The sequence below is a fragment of the Pelophylax lessonae genome (genome assembly GCF_965119305.1).
Source record: "Pelophylax lessonae genome assembly, chromosome: 5".
NCBI classification, from domain to species: domain Eukaryota; kingdom Metazoa; phylum Chordata; class Amphibia; order Anura; family Ranidae; genus Pelophylax; species Pelophylax lessonae.
In genome coordinates, this window is record NC_138772.1 from 176424821 (window position 1) to 176445539 (window position 20719).

At 41.4% G+C, this 20719-nt stretch overlaps 1 protein-coding gene across 1 annotated transcript in view; it reads right to left on the reverse strand.

Moving 5' to 3' along the window:
* TMEM108 (transmembrane protein 108) overlaps positions 1–18234 on the reverse strand; it is a 297769-nt gene extending 279535 nt beyond the window's left edge. Inside the window, exon 1 of the mRNA XM_082259789.1 lies at positions 17998–18234. The gene's annotated coding sequence lies outside the window, so the exon portion shown is untranslated. The remainder of the gene's footprint in view (positions 1–17997) is intronic.
* Between the last annotated feature and the right edge of the window lie 2485 nt (positions 18235–20719).

Below are 20719 nucleotides of genomic sequence, written 5' to 3' on the forward strand. Positions count from 1 at the left end.
CCCCCGAAGTTGCCAAAAGTAGTGCAGGAACTACTTTTGCAAATCGATGTGGTGCCGCAAAGTCGGCGTTGCACTAATTGGGACAGTGCGGTTGCCCACAATAGGCTTGAATTTGGCATGCAATTTGACATGTCAAAACGCGTCGATATGAACGGGGGCGCAGTCACAATTCAGCAGCAGTCACAGGTGCTACCACTGCCTAAATACATTAACCAGCAGTGGAAATTTCATTGGTTTTCTCTCGTTCAGCCCGTGTATGGCTAGCCTTTCCATCGTTAATAAAATTGAACATGATTGATTGTTAGGGATAACATCTCTACATATAGACTAGATTTTTTATTTTTGGTGTAAAACAATTTATTGCTGATCACTTTGTAATATCACAGTCAATAATCACAGGGCTAAATATACACAGGTGTCAGGGTGGTAAAAATGTTTCCTGACCTGCCTGAGATGGACTGCAGAACTGTTTACAGAGTTATCTGATAGCTTGTGATTAATGGTTCCATAAAACTGATCCATTCAGTATATATCATGTCCCTTACTGAGAATATGACTTCAAGTGGAGTTACGACATTGTGCAAAATAATTTATGTGCGTTTTTTTATGACCTATTACATTCAGGAATGAATACTAATGCAAACTGAATAACTGAATTCTTTCTTGCAATTACACACGATAAAATTCAGGTCAGCGAGAACAGTCTGACTAGTTACTGATACTGGAATGGAATGGATGCCATGATTTGCACTAAAGAAACAATGCAATGAAACAGGGAAAATATTTTCAAGTGGTTACTAACTGCCTACCTATAACATTTCTCTTTGTCTGTGTGACCATTGAGGAACCCTAAGATAATGGAGGCTGATTTCCAGAAGGAGTGGCTTCTGTTCCTTAGTGTAGGTTTACTTTGCAAAGTGAATGCTGATAAACAAGGAGAGCCTGTATTCAGTCTGATTACTAAGTAATGTGCGAAGGAATTGAAAACAGGATTTTTGCTAGCACATGATTGGGTAGTCAAAGCAAACACAAGTTCCCTTTATTTACCAACATTCACTTTGAAAAGTGAATATTAGGCTAAAATTAAAACAACAGGATTTTTGCTAGCACATGATTGGCTATTTAAAGTATACTATATTACCACGAGTATTGGGACACCTGCCTTTACACGCACATGGACTTCAATGGAATCCCAGTCTTAGGGTTCAATATTAAAGCGGAGTTCCGGGCTGAAAAAACATTTTTAAGCTAAAAATACCCCCGGGACAGTCAGGGCTAGTGCATTTAAGCAATGATAGCCTCTGAACTGTCCCCTGTTTCACTTACCTGTAAGAAGAAATACTTACCTTGAAAATGTCTTGTCCAGCGCTGCCATCTCAGGTGTGGGCAGCTGAAGCCGGAGTGTGTCCTCTTCATGTCCTCACGGTGACGTCGGAGTCCCAGAATTCCCTGCTCGTCACTTCCGATGCAGTCGCGTCATTCCCTGAACAGCTTCCTGAACTGGAAGTGATGAGTGACTCCGGTGCAGGCGCATTGACTCCTGGGATCAATGACGCTCATCTCCCAGGAGTCAATGCAAGGAGGAAGTGACGTCGTGGGCCGCGACCGCAGAGGGAGGAAGAGAAAGGAAGGTAAGTATATTTTCATTAAAACAAGATAAGTGAAACAAAAAAAAATGTTTAATTATACAATTCTTTTTCAGGTTCATCTAAGCTAGCGGACGTGCAAAGACAGTTTTTAGGGTGGAACTCCGCTTTAAGTTGGCCAACCCTTTGCAGCTATCACAGCTTCAACTCCTCTGGGAAAGTTGTCCACAAGGTATGGGAGTCTGCTATGGGAATGTTTGACCATTCTTCCAAAAGCACAGTTGTGAAGTCAGGCAGTGATGTGGTTGAGAAGGCCTGGCTTGCAGTCTCTGCTCGAATTTATCCCAAAGATGTTATATCGGGTTGAGGTCAGAACTCTGTGTAGGCCATTTAAGTTCCTTCACCCCAAACTCGCTTGTCCATGTCTTTAGGGACCTTGCTTTGTGCACTGGTGTAAATAATTTGCTGGAGGAAGGATTATGGTGTGGGGTTGTTTTTCAGGGGTTGGGCTTGGCCCCTTAGTTCCAGTGAAGGGAACTCTTAGGGCGCCAACATTTTGGACAATTGTATGCGAGACCTGAACAAAATAACACATGGCAGATGAGGTTTAATATTGAAAAATGTAAAGTAATGCACTTGGGCATCAGAAACACGAAAGCAAGCTACTCTCTGGGGGGGGGGGGAAACCTCTGGGTGAGTCTAAGTTGAAAAAGGATCTGGGGGTCCTAGTGGACAACAGGCTTGGCAGTGGCATGCAATGCCAAGCCGTTGCAAGCAAAGCCAACAGAATACTGGCATGTATAAAAAAAAAAAGGGGATTCACTCCAGAAATAAAGAGATTATTCTCCCACTCTACAAGACTCTGGTCTGGCCACATCTGGAGTATGCTGTCCAGTTCTAGGCACCGGTCCTCAGGAAGGATGTGCTGGAACAGGAGAAAGTCCAGAGAAGGGCAACAAAAATAATTAGGGGAATGGAGGGCATCGGCTATGAGGAAAGACTACAAGCACTGAACTTATTCTCTCTGGAGAAGAGACGATTGAGGGGGGATATGATATCAATGTACAAATACTGTACTGGTGATGACCCTAGCATAAGGAAGAAACTTTTTAGAGAGAGGGAATACAAGAAGACACGTGGCCACTCACTAAAACTAGAGGAAAAACGGTTTAACCTTAAAATACGTAAGGGGTTCTTCACTGTCAGAGCAGTAAGGATGTGGAATCAGTAGTTTCAAAAAACTATTAGATGGGCACCTTAAAGACCACAACATACAGGGGTATACAATGTACGGTTAACAGCAAACACGCACACACATCATGGGTTGAACTGGATGACTGATGTCTTTTTTCAGCCTCACAAACTATGTAACTATGTAAAAAAAAAGACAAAGGAGCGCCACTCAAAGTGCAAGACAATTGGTAACTTACAGGAAGTAAAAAAATGGAACGCATGTCAGACCCTTCCAGGAGTCAGTACGGCTGTGTGACCGGGAGGGCGTATAAAGCCAGATGTATACGAGCAGGTACAAGACGAAGCAGGAAGCTTTCAGCCTGGCACTCCACAAGACAAAAGACACAAGCCACCGAGTTCCTGGTCGGCATCAGCACTGGGAGCAGGAGGTTTGGGCGTGGCTAACACGTTTCAGAGCCTCCCACGGCTCCTTTCTCATAGCTGGTAGGATAATGCAGCACCACCTGTATTAGTAGTGACAGGGGGTGGAGTAACATGTAGGAGGGGAGGGGGAAAGGGAGGGGGAGAGCGGGCAGGAATGAAAAGCCACATTCCACAAAGCCACATTCCCCTTACCGCTGTAAAATACATTTGGACCATAAAAAGCAAGTTAGGAAGGCAAGTATAAATAAAATGAATATATATATATATATATATATATATATATATATATATATATATATATATATATATAAATATGCATAACATAAATAAAAATAAGAAAATATATGATTACTGATCAAAAAAACAACAATGTGGAAATGGTACACATCGCTTGCAGATGTGCAAACAAGCGTGTCTGCACATGCGCATGGCGATGTCCCCATGCACGCGTGTGTGTAAATACAGGCAAATTCATCATGAAAAAAACTATATATATAGAAAAAAAATTTAAAAATAAATAAATAAATATATATATATATATATTTTTTTTTTTAAATGTGTATATGCATGTGTGTGTACAGGTGAATGGACACATTGCAATGGGGAAGGAGCGTAAAACAGAAGTAAAGAATAAACAGGAAAGAAGAATATAGGGATGGGGAATGTGAAATTAAACAAAATTTGCCAAGGAAAAAGCAAAGTACCTGAGGTATGTCAGACCAAAAGTAATGTAACTATGAGTGACATGATTCACAATAAACGCATATAAACAGAGCACAGGGAAAAACCACCATACATGGAAATGAACAACTAGATAATGGAACTGATCTCAATCTCTTCATTCAACCCATGGGGAGTAAGAGAATTGAGGGTATAAATCCAGAAAGTCTCCTTCTCGCACAGACGCTTAAAACGTTCGGCAAGAGGGAGACTGCCGAGTATAGATTCGATCACCGAGACCCTTAGACTAGCAGTCTGTCCATGGTGTGTAGTAGCAAAATGCCTGTGAACAAAATGCTTCATAGCCCCTTTTTCAGTACCCTTTTCTACAAATCTTCTGTGTTCCCCGAAGCGGGCACGTAGGGTTCTAATCGTCCGGCCTACATAAAGTAGGCCACAAGGGCAAGTGAGGCCATAAACAACATACAGCAAAGAGCAATTTTCAAAGGTGCGGATATGATAGATCTTACCGTGGGCTGTGAACGTGTTCAACCCATGAGTAACAAAATTGCAGGTTGAGCAAGACTTCTTCTTGAATTGATGCCTGTTAATTGGCAGAACATGCTCAGATTTCTAACTGGGAGAAGACTAGGAACAAGATTAGGAACTTTACTTGGTGCTATTTTGTTCTTAATGTTAGTAGCTTTCCTATATGAAAATGTATGGCAGTGTCCAATCAAATTCTTAAGATATGGGTCTTGTTTGAGTATGGTCCAAAGTTTACATAAGACTCTCTCCATCTGTTTGAATTGAGCATGAAATTGGGTGACAAATCTACCTGTAAATTGCGTCATGTGGGATGTATCTCTATCTCTGTGTGACACATGACCGAGATAAAAGGAATGTGCCTCTGCTGGGTAGCCCTTGTCAGCGAATTCCCTTTTTAGCACCAAGCTTTGTTCGACATCTACTATTCATTGCTTTTGACTCTGGACAATTGTATGCTCCCAACTTTGTGGGAACAGTTTGGGGATGGCCCCTTCCAGTTCCTACATGACTGCGCACCAGTGCACAAAGCAAGGTCCATAAAGACATGGGTGAGTGAGTTTGGGGTGGAAGAACTTGACTGGCCTGCACAGAGTCCTGACCTCAACCTGACGAACACCATTTGGATGAATTAAAGTGGAGACTACGAGCCAGGCCTTCTTGTCCAACATCAGTGCCTAACCTCACAAATGCGTTTCTGGAAGAATGGTCAAGCATTCCCATAGACACACTCCTAAATCTTGTGGACAGCCTTCACAGAAGAGTTGAAGCTGTTATAGCTGCAAAGGGTGGGCCAACTCAATACTGAACCCTACGGACTAAGACTGGGATGCCATTAAAGTTAATGTGCGTGTAAAGGCACGCATCCCAATACTTTTAAAAATATAGTGTAAGTCTAAACTAAAGATATTGAGGCTAACTTACTAAAGAAGGTGAGAATCTTCACTTAAAATATTGTGTATCTTTACTTCAATTATACAATGAGAAAAGTACATTTCTTTTCCCTTTGAATACTGATTTATGTGAAGATTCGCAACTCCATTAGTAAATCAGACTTAATAGTCTTGATTTACTAAAGGCAAATAGTGCAAGTGCAAGTGAATTTTTACCAGAGTGTTGTGCAAAGGTGAAATCTTACCTTGTGAAGTGGAAATATGGGAGACCCCTGCGCTTTCCGATAAGCCAATGTAAACCTAGTGATAGCTGCCGCTATCTAAAGCTGAGTGCCATGAAACTAGAAGTTTGTTAATGTGAAGCTGCGCTGATCAAAAACAGTGCTTATGAATAATCGGAAATACCAAAAATGTTGTCTAATTGATCTACAAAATAATTTTGGGTATTTCCGATTATTCATAAACATTGTTTTTGATCAGTGCAGCTTCACATTTACATACTTTTAGTTACCTTGTGAAGAATACCCAATCTCATGAAAGGAAAATTAAAAAAAAAAAAATCCTGTAAATGATTGGACGATGGAAGTTCACCTCATTTACAAAGCTCTGGGAAAAACTCTTTTGCAACGTGAACAGCTTATTTGCCTTTAGTAAATCAATGGAAATATCTCCCATATCCGGCAGAGTTTAGCCATGTTTCAGTTGCTAGACTTCAGAGCCTTGTTATTTCCTGTTCTAGTGACTTATTTAGCTACAATGTTTAAACTGCTTGCCCACCAACATGCAGGAGGAATTTATGTACAGCAGATAACTAAATATCTGTATCCAGCTGCATCTCTATCTTTTAATTCTTACAAGGTTGAAAGCTCTTTAGCCACTTGCCGACCAGTCACTGGGACTGTACTGCGGCAAAGTGGCTCGTTCCCGTCCAGCGACGTCGCTGGACTCCTCCCCTTGTGGGCGGCACTCACGCGCCGCCGGAGGCTCGCTCCCGCTGCGTTCAGTCACAGCGGGAGTCGGGCCAGGGGAGGAGCGGTGGTGATCACCGCCGCTCTTCCTCGATCGTCGGGGAATCGAGTCTGGAGATCCGCCCGCTTGTGTAAACAAACAGTGACAGATTGCAGGATTCAGCATAGCTGAATCTGCGATCTGTCCCTGTGTCACTCAGTCACCTCCCCCCACACACGTCAGTAAGCACCAGGCATACATTAACCCCTCCCTCTCCAATAAAATTAACCCCTTCCCTGCCAGTGTCATTTTTACAGTAACAGTGCATATATATAGCACTGATTACTGTAGTAATGTCACTGGTACCCCCAAAAGTGTCAAAAATGTCAGTCAAGGATCCGATCTGTCCGCCGCAATGTCGCAGTCCCGCAAAAAAAAAACACAGATTGCCGCCATTACTCGTTAAAAAAAAAAACACCAAAAATGACAGAAATCTTTCCCTTAGTTAGTAAACGCAATAACTTTTGCGCAAACCAATCAAAATACGCTTATTGTGATTTTTTTTGGCCAAAAATTTTAAAAAAATTTGATTTTTACATTTTTTTGGGGGGGAATTTCATATAAAAAAATGTGAAAAATATTATTTTTTCAAAATTTACGCTCTTTTTTTGTTTATAGCGCAAAAAGTAAAAATTGCACAGGTGATCAAATACCACCAAAAGAAAGCTCTGTTTGTGAGAAAAAAAGGACGTAAATTTCGTTTGGGTACGGCGTCGCACGCCCGTGCAATTGTCAGTTAAAGTTGCACAGTGCCGAATTGCAAAAAGTGGCCTGGATGTAAGACAGCAAAATCCTCCGGTGGTAAAGTGGTTAAATGTGTTCACAATAATTAACAAATTATGATATCTGATTATATCAGCATCATAAAACATTTTATTATTTAAATGAACATATTTGTGAACTGAATGCAACTATGAATGCATGCTACTAAGCAAACATAAAGCATGCAATCCTGTGATAATAAAGACCCCAAAATTGTCACACAGTATATAGGTATCCTCAAGTTATAGCATTACGGAAAAAAAAATGGTACCCATTACTTTTTAGAAAACTGCTAAAAAATGTTTTATGAATGCAGTGTAAGAAGACTGCTACGGAAATAACCAGTACTCTCCCCAAAGGCAATTTTTAATGACTTTGAGAGAGCACTAATATACTATAAACTGGAAACATTTCCACTGGCAGCTCTGAGACCTCTAAAAAGTTTCTGCTTCTTATAAAATCATCACCTGGAGCTATTCCACCTAGAGAACATGTGAGCAGATCAAACATATACTGCAGAAAAGATGGAATTGAACACTTGTGTGTCTATATCATTATTTTACAATTATAGCTCCTTAACCCCTCCACTGCCTCCTACTTTGCACTTCAAATGGATTAGCCAAGTTTACTTTTCACATTACCATTGTAGACATTTCTGAAGGTGCAGGTTCTATAGAATTAAAGGAAAACATCACTTTTAGTGAGATTTTCCTTTAGGGTTCATGCACACTGCAGCTCAAATAAGTTCAAAGAAGCAGCTCCTACAGGCTTTTGAGCTTTTTTGACCTCTTATTTTCTGCCTGGAAACTCCCCTCTATGTTTGCCAATGTGTCCATGCACACTATGGCTTTTTCAGGAGTTTACAGGCATATGCTCTAATGGGCAGAAAAAAACCCCCCACCAAACTTGCGTTTTTGAAAGGAGCTTTCGAGCAGAAAAAAACACCTAAGTGCCCAAAAACAAACGAAAAAGCGCAAAAGAGCATTAAAAAGCTTCATGAAGCTCGAAAAACACACAAAAAAATTAGCTGAGGGGAGGGTTTGCGAAAAATATGCTTATGATCAAAAAAGCTCAAAGGAGCACAAAGAAGCTCAATAAAAACATGCAAAAGAGCCCAAAAAAGAGCAAGCTTCTTCAAGCTGAAATAAAAGCTCAAAAGCTTCAGTGTGCATGAGCCCTTAAAGTTTATCCCAACCCCTCTAAAGACCAGTTAGTAAAAACTTACACTTACTCCTATTCCTGAGATCCTCACTGTGCAGCCATTCTTTTGGCTGGTCCATACTCATAGTAGCCTACAGGCATCCAAAGTATGGACTGAGCCATAGACACATACAGTAGGAACTGAACAGGTCAAGCAGTTTTTGCTAAAAAGGCTATGTGGCATCAGGCAGGGCTACACAGTGAAGATCTCAATAATGGGGTTGAAGGTAAGTACTCTATGGGGGAGATTTACTAAAACTGGTGCACAAAGAATCTGGTGTAGCCATGTATAGTAAACAATCAGCTTCCAGATTTTATTGCCAAAGCTTAATTGAACAAGCTGACGTTAGAAGCTGCATGGTTACTATGCACAGCTAAACCAGTTTTAATAAATCTACCCCTATGTTGGTTAGACTGGTTGCGAAGAAGTAGTAAGGGGCAACTTCACTCAAAGTAATACTAAAGTCTTGTTTTTTTTTTGTTTAAAAATAACAAAAATGTTATACCCACCTGCTCTGTGTAGTTTTTTTGCACAGGGCAGCCCAGAACCTCCTCCTCTCGGGTTCCTCACCGGCTCCTACTTCCTGTCGAGTGCCCCCACAGCAGCTTGCTAAGCGGGCAAACAAGTCGAAGTCTTGCTCTGTGTGTCCATTCAGACACAGAGCCGCAGCAGGACCCACCCCTTCTCCTGATTGGCTCACTGACTTTGATTGACAGCAGCGGGAGCCAATGTAGCCTGCTTCTGTGTCTCAGCCAATCAGGAGGGAGTCCCAGACAACTGAGCCTTTCATGCAACATTACTTGATTTAGCTGGGGCTCAGGTAAGTATTAATGGGGCTGAAGGGGGGCTGCTGAACACTAAAGGTTTTTTTAACTTAATGAATAGAATGCGTTATGATTAAAAAAAAAAAAAATCCTTCTGCCTTTAGAACCACATTAAAGTGAAGTTGTCCTTTAGAGTAATTATTCATGTGACTATAATGCTCAACAATTACTCATTCATTTTCAATGAGTCATTCTTTTCAATAAGTCGGTCAACTGGTAGGGGTTGATTTACTAAACTCAAATAGTCAGTTTACTTTGCAAGGGAATTCTCCCTTATCTTTGTGAATGAGGTGGAGCTCTGCTGACTTTAATCATCCAATCATGTGCAAGCAAAAATATTATTTTTGTACGTGTAATTGAATATTTTTTGCAAAGTGAATTGTCACCACATTTATCAATTGAAAGGAAATTTTCCTTACAAAGTGATACTTTTCTTGCAAAGTTAACAGTCTACCTTTACCTTTAGTAAATCAAATCCATTGACTTGTATTGTGAAAAGTAGCTATAGAGCACAACTGTGTAATGCCGTGAAGTAGGAAACAACATGCCAGTCTACAACTATATATTTAATCACAAGTTTTGTTTCCTCATGTAATAGCCTCCAATGAGGAGAACAGAGGGCAGCACACTGTGTGCATTTGGATCCATGCACCTGCTCCTAAATGCATGTCAAATCTTCAGTGCAGCTGTGTCCATGCAGCTACTGTGTCTGCAGCCACTCGTATAGGCTGCCTGAGTGAGGCTCCAAGGCAGATGCAGGTGCAGAAAACAGCGGCTCAGTATGCAAGACGGGTGTCAAGGCTCATCTGAATGAGCCTTTGGGCTCTGCTGATTTGGAGTGAGATTTGGCGACGTTGCCGGTGATGCTTCCCACTGTTCTCCTTACCGAAAGCTATTTTGAAGAAGCAGAACTCTGCCTCTATCAATGTAAACACAGAAGTGCCTAGGCACCCTCACATATCACTGCTAATATTTAAAAGGAATTCCAGAAAAAAGTTAAATTTTTCAGGGTATAAATGAAAAAATGATGCTGTGCTTGTTGACCTCCGGTTTGCACAGGAAGCTTCCAGCCCAACGAGTTGCGTCACACAACATTTTATCCCTGATGAGTCATGTGTTCTATGACACATGTTGGACCAGAAGCTGGATAATTTCACTTCCTGAGGAAACTGGAAGTTGGCCACCTTGGTACGCCCATGTTATTTTATTGAGCCTGTTACTATCGTATACACTGTGAGGGGGTTTTCATGTAATTTAAGCTGACATAATACATTTTGCTGCACTATGGAAGCCCTCTTTCTTTTCTTCATGAGCCCTTTTTCCTGCTGAAAGTTGCTTGTTGATCACACCTATCTCTCCCCTGGGGCAAGTTGAAAGACCACCGTGGACTCCATAATAAGGCTTTTTAACAAGTACTATTTGACCTATCTATAGGTCCTAATTTGTGGTGAGCATGCATGCTGGCTGGTGGTGGATCACAGTCACGTTTTAAATTGGTTTATGGGCTATTTCACTGTGATTGATTTTCTCACTTTTGACTGTAATTGAATATTATATGATATTTGTAGTTTTTGATTTAGTAAACCTCTGGGGGGTATTTATTATTTTTATTTTTTTCCTTTGGTCTTTTAGCAACGCGGCATCATTTTTTTCATTTTTGCTGCCGATTGGTGTTGGAAACACATTAGGGTGCTTGCAGCAGCTCCTGTATATCCTTAATCATTAGGGGAGTGCATGAGAAATTTTTTATTCTTCTCCCATTTTTTTGGGTACCATTTGGGCAAATTTACCATTTCTATAACGTGTTATGGCTATAAGATAGAAAATCCTCACGTTTTGACGTCAGTTCAACTTTAAGTTAAAGTAAATTTAACGCTCATGCTCAAATGTAGTACGGTACCATTAAAATCCCTCCAGCCCTCTTTAGCTATTCATCCCCTCCCTTTCTTTCCATGTTTTTCCATCACATTTGCCTTTTTCTCTTCTCCTCCCCCCCCCTTCTTCCCTTTCCCCCTCCCCCTTTCTTTTCCTTCCCCTCTTCTCAATACTTTCTTTCCATTTACTCTTTATTCTCCTTTTTTTGCTTTGGCTAGTCGGACGTCATAGTCCCACACCATTTGTACTTCAATTGGGATGTAGGTACCATAGAAGTGTTTAATGATTAATACACAATCCAAGTTCATGTTAACACTCAGCTAATATATGTTCAAGTAAAACATTGCCATATGTATGTAATTAGTCTTTTAAAAATGCCTAAGCTTTTAAAACCCGTGACAAACATTGACTGCTGTGATCATGCTGACCGTGGTTATAATCATCCTTCCTTTAATAAGACAGAAATATCAACTCAGTACATTTGGAAACCTTTATGCTAGCCTTCCTTCTGGAGGAACATCAAAGTAAAATGAAAAATGTGGCTGGGAAGACAGCTTGCGTTTGCCATGGCAACAAAGTGACACCATTAGGAGTTTGTGCATAAATCAAGAAGTAAACAGAATAATATAAAACAGGTGTTTGTTCAGCATGATTCAAAAACAGTGAGAAAAAAAAAGACGAAAGGGAGAGTTTGTTGGTGAAGGTACAAATATATTAATCATCCAAAATTGTAATGCATAGGTGCAGGTGCTGTCCTAGTTTAACATCAACTGGTCTTTGTGAGTACTGCTAACTCAATCAAGAGGCATATAAAGTGACTGTAAATCTTAGAAAACCTCTCTCGTAGTAGAACTAAGCTAAAAACATTTTCTACAGTTATGGATGGGTCATTTGCATCTGAATAGTACGGTATATTGCCCCACTTATAATGGCCGTCCTTATTTCTATCAGTATGCCAATGCCAAATGGTTGATTCACCATGAAATGTGAGGCTTACTTTTTTCTCTTGAAAGCCTTTTAAAACTAGTCCTAATCACATCCCCAATACTCCCTCCCTGAGCATGAAATATGTCACTGTTTCAGCTTCAGCGTGCAGAGCATTTGGGTCATGAGTGTAAGTATTATAGTGGGAGTTTTAGTACTATAGTGGGAGTGAAAATTAAGTACGGAGCAGATGCAGTTGACTGTGGTTTCCTTCATAGTTTTATAGTGCATTTTGTTAAAGAATAGAGCAGTGTTTCTCAACTTTTTTTCAGTTAAGGCACCCTTTAAAAACGATGGACAGTTTCGAGGCACCCCATTCTAAAATGTATAAGCTATTCTAGTTTTACATAATACAGCAACATCCAGAAGACCAAGTAGGACACCCAACGTTAGAGGTGATTTATTCTTCCGAAGCAAATATACTTTTGCAAGCTAATACTGATTAGCTTTCCAATTTTTCTCTTTTCCCTCAGTATCTCTCCATCACTCAGCTAATGTAACCCCAACTCTGATGGAGAGGGGCAGGGGAGGGTCAAACAAGGATGCTATGCAGGCGACTGACATCCTCCTTATCAACTGATGACACCATTGGTCGTTAGGACACTGGCAGATAGAAGATTGTAATGGGGCACAATGAAAACATGTGACTTAGTGTAACAAAAAGGGCAGCCTTCATCAACATGCCATTTATATACAATTTTTGGGCAATTTTTAGTCATTTTGCCAAGGCACCCCTGAAGAAGCCTCAAGGCACCCCAGTGTGCCTGGGAACCCTGGTTGAAAAAGGCTGGAATAGAGAACTGTTGATAAACTCATAAAGAACATGCTACATTTAACCACTTAAGCCCCGGAGGATTTGGCTGCTAAACGACCAGGGGGTATTTTGCGATTCGGCACTACGTGACTTTAACGGACAATTGCGCGGTCGTGCGACACTGTACCTAAACAAATTTGACGTCCTTTTTTTCCCACAAACAGAGCTTTCTTTTGGTGGTATTTGATCACCTGTGCGCTTTTTACTTTTTGCGCTATAAACAAAAAAAGAGCGTAAATTTTGCAAAAATAACAATATTTTTCACATTTTTTTATATGAAATTCCCCCCCAAAAAAAATGTAAAAATCAAACTTTTTTAACAATTTCGGCCAATTTGTTTTATGCTACATATGTTTGGTAAAAAAAATCGCAAAAAGTGTATTTTTATTGGTTTGCGCAAAAGTTATCGCGTTTACTAACAAACGGAAAGATTTTTGTCATTTTTGTTGTTTTTTTTTTAACACGTAATGGCGGAGATCTGCGATTTTTTTTGCGGTACTGTGACATTGGGGCGGACAGATCGGACCCTTGACTGACATTTTTGACACTTTTGGGGTCACCAGTGACATTTCTACAGTAATCAGTGCTATAAATATGCACTGTTACTGTTAAAAATACACTGGTAGCGAAGGGGTTAACTTTATTTGAGAGGGAGGGGCTGTGTGTGTCCCTAGGGGCGTGATTGGCTGTGACTTGAGGTGTAAGGACACTGATCAACGGTTCTACATAGTAGAACCGTGTGATTAGTGTTTTTACACCGAGGAGAATGACAGGTGGCTTGTTTACACAAGCCGCCTGACTTTCTCCCTCTCCCCCGACGATCGCCGAGTGACCGGCGGACATCGGGTCCGCTGGTCACACGCGCGGGGGGGAGGGGGCCCGTGACCGCGCGGGAGCGCGCCTCCGGCGGCGCGCGCTCGCTCCCCAGACCCTCCCAGGCTAGTGACGTTAATTAACGTCACTTTGCCTGTGAGGGGCTGACCGCCGCAGTAAATCTACTTGCGGCGGTCGGCAAGTGGTTAATCTAATCCTATAGTAAGCAACTCACTGCTGCTCACATATTACTGGCTACCACCTGCGTCATACACCTCTCTTCATAGATAGTACTGTTTTCCCCTTTTGTCTCTCCTATCAATGTGTTGCAGGAGATTGCCGGCATCTCTTCCTTTGTTAGACTACGATACCCCCGGCAGAAAGTTTTGGGCTGATCGGACGGACGGACCTCTCACCAGGGGGAGCGATACCACCATACCAGTTCCACAGCTTGTTGTCTGTGGGCTCTTGTGAGTTGCCTATTGTCGTTTTATATGTTGCAATAATAAACAGTCTACACTCAGAGGCGCTTTTCTGCTTTTTTTGTATATTTTCTATCTTCATCCGGTTTTCCTTCAGGGTTCACAGGCTGCTGTCACTTCAATGGCCGAGCCGTGATGATGTCACTCCTGCGCATGCATGGGGGACATAGCCACAGCACAGAGCTCTGAAGGAATGGCATGGTATGCCTTTCTTCAGAGTGCATGCGCCAGTGACGTCACCAGCTGCTGCGCACTAGAATATCTCTTAAACGGTGCACGTTTAGGAGATATTCATTTAACTTACAGTTAAGCTTTATTAAAAGCTTACGTGTAGGTAAAAATTAAAACAGAGACTTTACTACCACTTTAAGTAAAATACATATCTCTGGCCAAGACTAGCTTTGCACCCAACCAGAAATTGCATTAGCAACCTCTTTAAATGGATTTGCCCAATAATGTGATTCCATGAGACATATACGATTTTATTGTATCTCTGGGCTGGTGATTGCTACCCCTTCTTTGTTTGAGTGCATTCTACACTATGTCCACACACAAATAAAAAAAAGACCTACAACTAAGTAATCACGATAACAAAATATAGTAAGGTTTAAAAACTAGGGTTGTAGGCTATATTTGGATTGGACTGAGAAGATGCCACCTAGAACAATTTATCAGGTGTGTCACCATGTGTATAGTATATAGGTGTGCCATTATCGTTGCTCTGATGTCTCTTTATAATCCTGGAAGTCATGCAACATAAAATAGTTTAAATTAATAGCAACAAATAGATGTAGGTGTATTTTAAACATCTACTAAGGGAGCTTAGAATCTTAACACAATGGGGTTGATTTACTAAAACTGGAGAGTGCAAAATCTGGTGCAGATGTGCATGGCAGCCAATCAGCTTCTAACTTCAGCTTGTTCAATTAAAGTGTAAGTCCACCCTAAAACTAAAATTCCTGCATCTATAGACATCCAGAATCTAACACTAACCTATCTAGCCTTGAAGCCAATCTGATCTCCAGCGGAGGAAGCTCTGCAGAGGACACAGCCGACTAGGGCTGTGAAATGAATGGGTATCGATGTAACCCATAGAGTTTCTATGGGGCTTCTGTTGTCGGATGTGTCCTCTGCACCTGCGTCCAAAGCGAAGCCGCGGCTGACAGCTCAACGTGGGATCGGGTCGGATCGGCTTAAAAAAAGATATGTATACTGATTTCTTCTTTACAGGGCTAGATAGGTTAGTGTTAGATCGTGAATGTCTGTAGATGCATGGATTTTAGTGTTAACGTGAACTTTAACTTTAAGCTTTGACAAAAACAAATAGAATCTGATTGGTTTCTGAGCACAGCTGCACCAGATGTTGCGCTTTCCAGTTTTAGTAAATCAACCCAATGGAGTTGGTTTACTAAAGGTACTATAAATAGGCTGTTCACTGTACCAGGGAATTTCCCCTTGGCTTGGTAAAGGTGATGATTTGCTTTGCAAAGAACATCCAATCACATGCAAAGAAAATAAAAAAACAATATTTTTGCTTGCACATTATTGGATGATGGAAGTTAGCATAACTTCACCTCATTGACTAAGCTAAGGAAAAACTCCCTTGCAGATTGAAACTTTAATTGCAAAGTGAACATTCTGAAAATCCTAAAAATCAACTCCAATAAATTGTGTGGATATTGACTTCAATTATGCATTAATTTATGTTCACTTTGAATACCAAATATGTGCAGATGAAACAGGTACACTAGATTTTTTTTTCCATGAAATGAATATTAACAAAATGTATTGTGTGAAGATTCTCAACTCCTTTAGTAAATCAGTCTCATTATCTCACACTAGTTGTAGTCCTCTGACATGCCACGACACTACCTGCCTGGAGTTTGCATGTTCTCCCTGTGCCTGCATGGGTTTCCTCCGGGCACTCTGGTTTCCTCCCACGCTCCAAAGACATGCTGGTAGGTTAATTGGATCCTGTATAAAAACAATTGGCCCTACTGTGTATGTATGTGGGTTAGGGACCTTAGATTGTAAGCTCTTTGAGGGCAGGGACTGATGTGAATGTGCAATGTATATGTAAAGCGCTGCGTATATTGACAGCGCTATATAAGTACCTGAAATAAATAAAAATAATAAAATAAATGCATGTGTATAGCCTATCAACTGTCAAGCTAAAGCAGGAAGATGTACAGATTCAAAGAATCGAATGGCTAATGCAGTCTCTTACACACTGCCAAAGACAATGTATGTGAAAGACATCTCCAAATAGAACAAAGGCCTACTAAATGAACACTATGAAGCCTTCATATCATGGCAATCAACCTCTGCTTAATATCTGCTAGTGCTCATATATTTTGTGTTATAGTCATTTCTATCACAATAAGTGCATTGAATACGAATCTTTTTTGGCAGGCAGGAATTTAAATGTTCATTTAACTTGACATATGCCTCTACAAGACAGCTACTAGTATGATTATATTAAACAAGGGAATATCTAGGAGAGTAAGCCATTTAAATTTGAAGTGCCCCAGACATAGGCCTGCCCTGGTATTCCCAAGGTCACTTAGGCACTTGCATTTAAATCAGCATGTCCTTGAGTTGCTGTGATCACATGTTGATTCGCACTTTACAATGCAGAACTCTTTATGGTGGCCCTTCTGAGATATTCTTTACAGTGCCTCTTGTAGAAGGCAGTGGCATGTTTTTTCAATTCCAATTCCAGTCTCCTTCAATTTGGCTTTCAAATTACCAGAAATCACCTAGGTAACCCCGGCCAGTTCTCTGCGCATAGCTTTGAGTCAATAAGATCCATGACTGTACATCTGTCTCCGAGTCCTCCACATTGTACAGGTCCTTTGACAAGTGACAGAGAGGAGCTGTCCATAGCTCCAGTGCTGAATCTTCTCTGCAGCTTCAATACTGCCTATACCTAACCAATCCTTTCCCTTTCTGCCACGAGAACACTAGAACCACACCTCCATTTTCTCACAGAAGCCAACATTTTTTTTTATACAATATAGAATTAACATATATCACAGGCTGCAAATAAAAAGGTTTCGAATAGTCTTTAACCTCTGGGGAAAGAACCCTCCTGCATTCCCTAGGCAAGAAATGGCATTTGCCAAATCTAAATTCTGTAATCGAATCAGTTATCTTGGCCTACTTACAAGATAAGTATTTTTCACTGCACCAAGCTGCAAGCAATGAATGTGTCCGATTATGATCTGGCTTTGGGATTACAAGAATTTATCTTGGTTAATTTAAGAGATCAGCTTCCAAGATATAACATCTGTTCCCACAACACATGGACAAGACGCAGGGGGATGAATGTCAGTGTTATACAGTTTATTCTGCTGGATGATCAAATGTTATCCGGTTCTGCCGTTTTCACAATAGTAACAAATACTTCACGCGCTACAGTCTCCAGTTTATTATAAAGGATGCAATATAATGTGCCAGCAGGCACCATTGCTCTCTATAGAAGTTACACACAGCTGATCAATATTAGGAGCAAGTCTCAGAGGGCCCTTGCATCCACAGAAAGAGTTACATGCAGGTCTAACGCACATTAGAAAATACCATTGTTGCATTTCTCTGCTTTAATTAATACCACTAACCATCCAGGCACAGAATACTTAATGTAAAGCATGCATGAATTAAACTAATAGCTTAAATGTATTCATTTTGATTAAAATCCCAGCAAATCCAGATGACTGCTAAATCAGTTCTCATCCATCTTTTGTCAGTGCAGGGTTTGCAGCATTAAGACTATGCTTTTATATATATGAAATGCTATTAATCCCAGCATAGATGAATGCACATTGCACAGCAGATGAATTAACAAGTGCTCAGATTTTCCTAAAGACACAGCTACTAAGTTCTGCATAGCAAAGACCATCAAATATATTTCACATGATATAAAAAAATCTTACCTTGCATAAGGATCTCTGGACCTCCAAATTGCGTGCAGCCAGCCCCAGTGCATATGCGATGTCGGTGCTGTTTCCCCAGTACGCACCAGTCTCAGTTCTGTGCTCTCCCTAGCACTGGCTCAGCCTCCCCCAACAGAGTCTGCTACTAGGGAGACCAATAGCTCCAGCAGTCTGGAATGAATCACACAGCCTGCTCGGCCAATCAGTGCACACAGCAGCACTGGCTTCAGCATTCCAGGGAGATACTGAGAGCTGACACTGGTACATATGGGAGCAGAGCTCTCCTCACCCCCGTTTGTTTGGACTAGCTTACAAGATGCAGTGGCTTGGCAGTGATGAGTGGCATCTGCTGACACTTAAAGCAAGTGACTTAGATCTCCCTTGCGATAATGTTAAAGTGTATGTAAACTCTAAAAAATACATTTTTTATTTGTTCTCTTCTGGTCTGTTAAATATACCATTGAAAATTTTGCTTTACATCTGTTCAACAAGTGCAAAAAAAATAAAAAGCTGTTCATCCAGCAAGAAATCGTGTGTGTTAACAACTGTCATGAACTCTCTGCCTCTGGACTGTTAACAGTTAGCATTGTTCCCTGCTAGCTATATGGACTACAGAACACCTCCCTATGTTATGGAGAAGAGAGGGAGGTGTTATGTAGTCTTAACAGTGTTATGTAGTCATAATATACTGCCTTTCTTAACCACTTTACCACCGGAGGATTTTGCTGTCTTACGTCCAGGCCACTTTTTGCGATTCACCTCTGTGCGACTGACAATTGCGCGGTCGTGCGACGCCGTACTCAAACGAAATTTACGTCCTTTTTTTCCCACAAACAGAGCTTATTTTTGGTGGTATTTGATCACCTGTGCGATTTTTACTTTTTGCGCTATAAACAAAAAAAGAGCGTTTATTTTGAAAAAATAACAATATTTTTAACATTTTTTTATATGAAATTCCCCCCCAAAAAAATGTAAAAGTCAAAATTTTTTTACATTTTTGGCCAATTTGTTTTCTGCTACCTATGTTTGGTAAAAAAAAATCACAATAAGCGTATTTTGATTGGTTTGCGCAAAAGTTATTGCGTTTACTAACTAAGGGAAAGATTTCTGTCATTTTTGGTGTTTTTTTTTTTTAACGAGTAATGGCGGCATTCTGCGATTTTTTTGCGGGACTGCGACATTGCGGCAGACAGATCGGACCCTTGACTGACATTTTTGACACTTTTGGGGGTACCAGTGACATTACTGCAGTAATCAGTGCTATAAATATGCACTGTTACTGTAAAAATGACACTGGCAGGGAAGGGGTTAATTTTATTGGAGAGGGAGGGGTTAATGTATGCCTGGTGCTTACTAACGTGTGTGTGGGGAGGTGACTGAGTGACACAGGGACAGATCGCATGTTCAGCTATGCTGAACACTGCAATCTGTCACTGTTTGTCACTTAGGAGATCCGCCCGCTCTGTTTACACAAGCGGGCGGATCTCCAAACTCGATTCCCCGACGATCGGGTAAGAGCAGCGGCGATCTCCACCGCTCCTCCCCTGGCCCGACTCCCGCTATGACTGAAAACAGCGGGAGCTCGCCTCTGGCGGTGCGCGAGCGCCGCCTACAGGGGGAGGAGTCCAGCGACGTAGGTCTACGTCGCTGGACGGAATCGAACCACTTTGCCGCTGTACAGTCCCAGTGACTGGTCGGCAAGTAGTTAAAGGATAAGTGCACCCTAACACTTAAGTCCCTGCATCTATAGATCTCCGTGATCTAATACTAGCCAATCTAGCCTTGTAAAGAAGAAATCAGTATACTTACCTTATTTCTTAAGCCGATCCGACCTGATCCCACGCTGAGCTGTCAGCAGCGGCTTTGCTGTAGAGGCGGGTGCAGAGGACACGGCCGACAATGGAAGCCCCATAGTAAGTAAGTCTATGGGTGACATCACTTCCCATTCATTTCACAGCTGTTGTCGGCCGTTTCCTCTGCAGATCTTCCACCACTGGAGATTGGGTCAGTTCGGCTTCAAAAAGGTATGTATACTGATTTATTTTTTACAGTGCTAGATAGGTTAGTGTTAGATCGTGGAGATCTATACATGCAGGGATTTTAGTTCTAGGGTGGACTTATCCTTTAACCACATATATACTGCGGCAGGCTGGCTCGGCTGCGCAAATCGACCTACCTGTACGGCGATCCGCGGGAGCGCTATTGGGGGCGAGCATACGCAGCTGCCGCCGCTGAGCTCTCGTCCCCACTAGGCAGTGGGGATGTCGATACACGGGACCAGTGGCACCGATTGCTGAAGGCCACCTGCGATCACTCCCAGCTGAGAGAGAAGGACAGGCAGCTGTTTTAAACACAGCTGACCGTTGTTCTCTCTGAAATGATCACAGAGCGCCTGTGATCCTTCTATATAGGATCACAGGTCTCTATGATGATTTCACAAGTCCCTCCCCCACAGTTAGAAAACACTCCCCTAGGCTCACAATTAACCCTTTGATCACCCCTAGGTTAACCCCTTCCCTGCCAGTGTCATGTTTACAGTAATAGTGCATATTTGTAGCACTGATTACTGTAGTAATTTCACTGGTCCCCCAAAAGTGTCAAAAGTGTCAGTTAGGGGTAAGATTGTCGCAGTCCCGCTAAAAATCGCAGATCACCACCATTACCATGAAAATACGCTTATTGGGATTTTTTTACCAAAAATATGTAGCAGAATACAAATTGG